General features: G+C 32.4%; 1 long non-coding RNA gene across 16 annotated transcripts; it reads right to left on the bottom strand.

The window, feature by feature from the left end:
• Positions 1-1,376: 1,376 nt before the first annotated feature.
• LOC107951752 (uncharacterized) lies at positions 1,377-6,560 on the bottom strand. Of its 16 annotated transcripts, none has more exons than XR_005906020.1 (8): positions 6,382-6,560; positions 5,990-6,233; positions 5,067-5,240; positions 4,845-4,935; positions 4,589-4,765; positions 3,635-3,712; positions 2,204-2,839; positions 1,377-1,675 (listed from the first exon to the last, which is right to left on the bottom strand). It is a non-coding gene; the product is annotated as an uncharacterized lncRNA (long non-coding RNA). The 16 variants fall into 16 exon arrangements; XR_005906019.1 differs by having other exon boundaries at positions 4,845-4,922; positions 6,382-6,549; XR_005906015.1 differs by having other exon boundaries at positions 4,845-4,922; positions 5,067-5,273; positions 5,990-6,549.
• Between the last annotated feature and the right edge of the window lie 223 nt (positions 6,561-6,783).

Here is a 6,783-nt window from a genome sequence, read left to right as displayed (position 1 = left end):
ATGCGTCAGGAGACATCACACTATCACGGATCTGTGGCATATATAGCTAAACTTTTACACATGCTAGGTTAGTCCGAGAACTGACTAAATCATAGCTCTGATACCACTAAATCTAACACCCCTTACCCGTACCCGAGACCGGGACAGGGTACGAGGCATTACTGGAAAAACATACAAATATCCAACTAAAATACGGGCTATAAAATTTCATTTTTATTTCGAAACATTCATTCACATGCACATATCATAAAGCAATGGATCAAGCACGCATAATCAATTAGACGTACAACCCAGTGATCTAATATAAACCATATTACATGGCTATATACGATTTAACCATAATAAGCCAATATGTTTGGCAAAATCATACTAACAACTATCATACGGCTAAATCTCTATACATGCCACTCACTTGAAAACACTTGAAGTTTATCGACACTTCACATCAATGTTTCGATAGTGTGACGCTGCTTTCGACAATCTCCAACCCCGAGCCGACCTGCCAATATTAAAAGAAATGGAAAGGGGGTAAGTTTTACGCTTAGTAAGTCCATATGAAATTAATAAGCAATTTTCCAACATGTTTCCTTAGGTAAAACAACTATAATTACACTTTTATTCATATTCTGGTCAAGCTGTCTACTTGAGTCATAGTCGGTAATTTATTTATAACTCAAGCTACAGAATTCCAAATTAATATCCGTTAATTTTCCCAGAAACTAGACTCACATGTCTTCTTACCATAAAAATTTAATAATTTTTGGTTGGGTCAATTAATACATTTTATTCATTGAAGTCTCCCCTATTTTGCGGTTCAGCAGCTCTCACTACAGCAAAACTGACTTTTAGCAGCGTTTTTTTAGGCCTTTAGCGACGCTTTTAAGTGCCGCTAAAACTATTTGTGGCGTTTTTACAAGCTCCGCAAAAAACGCCGTTATTGCTAACACCGCTAAAGTTTGCGACGTTTATTTGAAAAGATACCGCTAAAAGGTCATAACTTTTAGCAGCGCTTTTCCCACAAATGCCGCTAAAGGTCATGACTTTTAGCGGCGCTTTTCCTGAAAACGCCGCTAAAGACTATGACCTTTAGCGACACTTTTTCTAAAAACGCCACTATATAACAGACCTTTAGTGACGCTTTTTTGACAAACGCCACTAAAAAATATAAACTTTAAAAAATATATTTTAATTAAATAATATTTATTTTCTATGATAAATATTATATTATGTTTTATTTTTGAAATTTGAACTTTAAACTATACATAATTTTTAAAAAATCATTTATATGTAACTCAACAGAAATTATGTTCAAAGATTCGTTGTGTCACTAAACAAAGAAAAATGATTTACAAAAATAAATAAAAGACAAGAGAAAATGAAGGTTCTAATGAGCAAACTATTTTATAAGCAATCAGAAAGAATAGTACAAGAAATTCTTAGTATCCTACTTGAAGAAAGCATCGAAAAATATAAAGAGGATGAGAATGAGTGCAAGGAAGCATCTTTAAGTTGAACCATTCTTGATGTCAGGTTCCTTGCCTGTCTCAAGAAGAAAAAACTTGCACACAACAAGGACATAATGTCCCTTTCTCCATTTGACTTAATCACCTACATTCTCTCATACCCTTTCTGCCAATAGCAATTGTTCAAGTTCTTCTCTTCTTCTCTCCATTTCCTGCATATAAATGTCCATGAGATTATGGTATTTGATGAGAAAATTAGTTCACAACTGTGATACTTTCACAATATTGGCCTGAAATACCCTACAAATCAATACCATATTGCAAAATCTCCAATATTCTTATCATGTTAAGGTGTTTATTGATAAATTTCTTAAGAGAAATGTTAACCAATGCCGTGTAATTAATGCATCACTTTTTTCTTGAATTCAGTTAAAGTAAGCAATGTATTAAATGTTAGAAAATATCCTTAAAATGAACTGTTCAAGACTCCTGAAAGGTTGTGGGTTCAATATCTTAACAACAATCACTTGTAACGCATGACAAGAATGGGTTCTTACAGTATATTTGTCAACTTAAGAACACTTGATTATAATGTGGTAGGAGAGGTTTGAATATAAAAAAAGAAGCATTCAGAGTATGACTAGACCTCCAATTGATCAAACAAAAGAATACATAAATAAGAAATCATCAAGGCAAGATGTAGACCAAAAGGCCAGCTTTGAACAACTCTCATAGCTTACCTCCAGATCTTGAACTGCTTGTTCCCTTGTAATTTCCTTTTGCTGGCGAGAACATTTGAGAAAGCCAATGCATAAGATTCCCTGACAAATTTATTATCAGTACAATCAAGGAGTAAACATAAACTCAACTCAAAATCACAGTTCTGAAGCCTTTGCTCAATTCCACCCCAAACTATATTTTACCTCCTGTTGTTTAACGTTATATAGAAATTATTCTTTACTTCTAGTATCTAAAATTACAAGCACAAAAGGCAATATCAGGGTCTGATGAACAGTTAGCTTTGACTAAAAATACCAGTAAATCCAATAAGCCCTAATTATAAATCTAAAGATTTGAAATCTAACTTTGGAACAAATTATAACACAAAACTAACAACAAAAAGACACAAAATAGACAAACAATCACGCAACAAAACTAGAGCAAATACAAGAATTTAAAAAAGAAAAAAAAAGATGATAAATAGCAGAAAAGCTAAAAACAAGTAGCAAAGAAATGAAACAAATTAAAACATTATATCAGTTATTCAACGGTATTATTCGGAAGGATGTTCAAAACCAGAATCCACAATAGATCGAAACAGCTCCGGTTTCAGTAGAAAGTCTCTGAATCCCGAGCTGTGAATTCCAACATACCCCCTACACCACATAAAAAAGAAATGAAACAAATTAAAATAAAATTGCTTTACACTAAAGCTAGCAGATTATATTAGAACATTGTTTTCCTTAAAAATATTTACAATAAGTTAAAAGAAATATTTTAAAATTTGATTATGTATATAATTATATGTATTTGCTTTAATTATATGTCTTGAAATAAAGTTTGTATGCATAAATAACTCCCCATACACAAACTATTTCAATCAGCATAAATCAGATAATTTGTGGCTTCAACATGCTGACTTTACCATAATTTTGTCTAAAATTTACAATCTTTAACATGGCACATCACTAAATTTAAATAGTTGATTTCACAATCATTATATCTACATTTGGACCTTAATAAACCTAGAAATTATCCATGCCAAAACACATCTAATGTGTCCAAGAATCAGACAGTATAATGCAGCCATTAATCAAAACGAACTCTATTCAATCTATTCGAATTTGAACAACATAAGACATACTAGACTCTTCTACAAATGCTGGAAAACTTGTCCTTACCAGGCTGTTTAAACAGCATAAACAAGGTAAAATCATGAGATTTAATCCGGCTTTTACTCATTAATTTTTTTCAAAGTCGAACCGCATCTTTCATGTCCCAAAAATCATAAAATTCAACATACAGTATCATAAAATCAGTTTAAGCTCCAACCTTTAAATTTTCAAAAGAATATCACATCAAAAATTGGATAGAAATAATATAAAATTTCTTAAAACAAGTTCCATATGGACAAACTACATAGAATGTCCCTTCAACTAACTAATGGCTACCTGTATCACTGCCACACCACCAGATAATTTAGCAATCCTTTTGTTAAGTTTTTCCTTCTCATAATCCTGTTCTGCAGCCTGCATTAAAGTAATAATATAACTAATTGCATACTCAATGTCTACCACGAATATTCATTGGTAATTCATTACTAAAAGTCATCATATGGTTAGGAAAGCTGGTGCAAAGTTTTCAAAGATTGAATTTCAAATGTTACCATGTTACCATGCAATCGGCCCAAAACTAAGCAATTCATGCCCCCAAGTTAGATGGATGTGGCCAATACATGACTATTTCAACCCAAAACTCTCTTTCCCTTTTGTCTTTTACAGTTCATTTTTTTCATGAAATAGTTTTTGATGTCACGAATTTACGAACTAAAGTTTAAACAACTTTTTTCACTGATATCCAATATTGACTGTTAAATTGACTTAGATTTAAAGTATGTTCTTTTACCTATCAATGAATATTGATTTACTATACCAATCATTGAATTATTACTTGAAGCTTAATGGCAGAACTTTAAAAAAAAAAACTTAACAATCTAGTAACTTAAATAAAAAATTTTGTATAGTTCAGTGATAAAATTATATATGTTTTTAATTTAGTGGTTAAAATAAAACTCAGTGTTGTATTTATAGCAAAAAATTTACGATTATATTATACCAAATTTATATGGAGATTTTGTGACAAATAAATAGTGGATACTCTTGATAACATTAACATGTAGTTTGGCAAACACTTGAGGATATTGTTGTTAATACATTTTTCAAAAAAAATAGATATTTCTTAGTGCCGACTTTTAGATGCTTATATTTTGAAATATTAATAAAATTATAATTTAATTTTCAATATTCTTTAATAATTATAATCCTAAGGTAGTTCAAAATCAGAGTATAATTTCAGGTCAAGTAATTATTAAAAAAATAATCAAATGAGTATATAAAATTACATACCTTCACGTTTGCGTGCTTCCTCTTATTCTCTCCTCTTCAGACCTCACATAGAATATTTTCTTCCTCTTGATATCCCTTTCCTGCTTCCAGGCCTGAATAATTTTCTAACATGAGTGCCAACCTATTCTTCTCTTTCAAGTCCCCATCATGATACTGCCTACTCAACTCAACTTCCAGCTACAACATAGAAAAACTGAATTACGAATGATTATATCAAAAAGGTTGACAATGGCAAAAATACAAAACAAAACAGAACCTCTCATAAAGAAAGACTGCGACATATAAACGCTGCTCTTCCCTTCAAGATATGGAAATGCAAATGAAGATAGAACATCTGTTGAGGCAGACTTAAGACAACAAATCAAAGTCTTTGATATGTTTATAAAACATGAAAGGTCATACGTTACAAGACCTGAAAAGAGAAGCACTAAAAACAAAGTACTTCTTTCAACTGCAAAACAAGGAATTAAAATTTTACCTGTTGTTCACGTTCATGAAGCACCTTCTCTTCTAGCAGTCGTCGTTGAAAAGCGGCTTCAATCAAAGGTGCTGCTTCCTCTCTCTTAGCTCTTTCCATATGGCTCATTGTTTTCGCAACCTTTTGTAGTCTCTTCCCCTGTTCCTGCCTCTCCTTTAGCTGCTCACTCATCGCCTGCTCAAGCAAGGTTTGCTTTGTTAATTTCTCCTGGACACATGCATAGTCAGAACTCAAATAAAAAATAAAAATAAAGAACAGCTTATAGGAGTCAGAAACTTAATGAAAATAAATGGCTGTTCACCCCATCTAAAATTGGCTTTCTTTTTCCTCTTTTCAAATGCTTTTCAGTTTCTTGTAGAAACGCTTGTGCTTCTTCAAACTCCTGCTCCTCTATTTCCTTACAGATTCTTTCAGCTTGCTGTTGCTCAAATACAGCAGCAAGCCTCTTTTCAAGTGCCTATAAAATTCCTACCAAGCATGACAATCTAGAAAGAACTATTGATATGAACTCATGAGAGCAAGTTTTGATTAGGCTAGGGTTCAAGAGTCTTCACATTTATCTATTTTAACTATAACATTTAAGCTTTTATAGTTTAACTCAGGGACAATACCATTTCAAGTATTTATCATCACACTTATTCAAACTCAACATCTTTATTAAAAGGTAGACTCAACATACCAAACAGTTTAACCTCAAATTTGCATTGGTTCAGATGTCTTTACTCACATCTTTATTGACAGGTTTTATGGAGACTAATTGTTCTGCTTCAAAGGACAAATAGAAAGTACTCAATTTATCACGTAGACTATATTACTTTAAACGACCCAGAATTGAATACAAATAGAATCGCATGAAATTCAAAGAAAACATACAATAGAACCTTGGGGGGAACAAATAAGCAAGAGAACAGACACATATATACCATTGTTGGAGACTAATTGTTCTACTTCAAAGGTCTTGCACTGGGAAAGGGGGCGGCGGCTGCAAGTGCAGGTTTTGGAGTGGACCTAGAAGATGCTGATTTTGCTGAAATGTTGGAGAGCATCGACTAACACTTCTCCTGCTGCTGTTTAAATCTATCTAACTTCTCTTGTAATGCCATCACTCAAGACCTTAACCTTCACAACTCTCAAATCCCAGAGACAAAAAAGAAAGAAAAATCAAAGCTGAAAATCAGAAAAGCTTGTCAATAGAACTACCCAAAATCGCTGAATCTTAAGAATATTTCTTTACTTTTCCCAGCTTTTGAGATTTTCTATCAAACTTTAATTTCGAGTTAAAACACTTCAAATCGCTGAATCTTAAGAAAATAACCTTGGTAGTTAGTAAGGGATTTCAACGAGCTTTCGGCTTCAATTTCCGTTTAGATGTCTGTCCTTTGACAAAAGGTTGAGGAGAGAATGAGAGTCCTGTTAAATAATAAGCGAAAACGCAGAAGAGGAGGGAGTAACGAGCGGGTAACAAAAAATTGGGGATTTTGATTTTCCCTGTTTGCGGCGTTTCCACTAAAAACGCCAATATAGCTTAACTTTTCACGGTATATTTCAAATTTTTGTGGCGTTTTGTCTAAAAACGCCACTATTGCTTAATTTTAATTTTTTTTTTATTTTTAACATATTTTTTCTATTCTTTTTCTTTCAAAATTTTTAACGTGGCGTTTTGTCTAAAAACGCCACTATTGCTTAATTTTAATTTTTTTATTTTTAACAAAAAATT

This window comes from Gossypium hirsutum, chromosome A02 (genome assembly GCF_007990345.1).
Source record: "Gossypium hirsutum isolate 1008001.06 chromosome A02, Gossypium_hirsutum_v2.1, whole genome shotgun sequence".
Classification (NCBI taxonomy): Eukaryota; Viridiplantae; Streptophyta; class Magnoliopsida; order Malvales; family Malvaceae; genus Gossypium; species Gossypium hirsutum.
The sequence above is the reverse complement of the archived record's forward strand: the minus strand, read 5'-3'. Positions and strand labels throughout refer to the sequence as shown.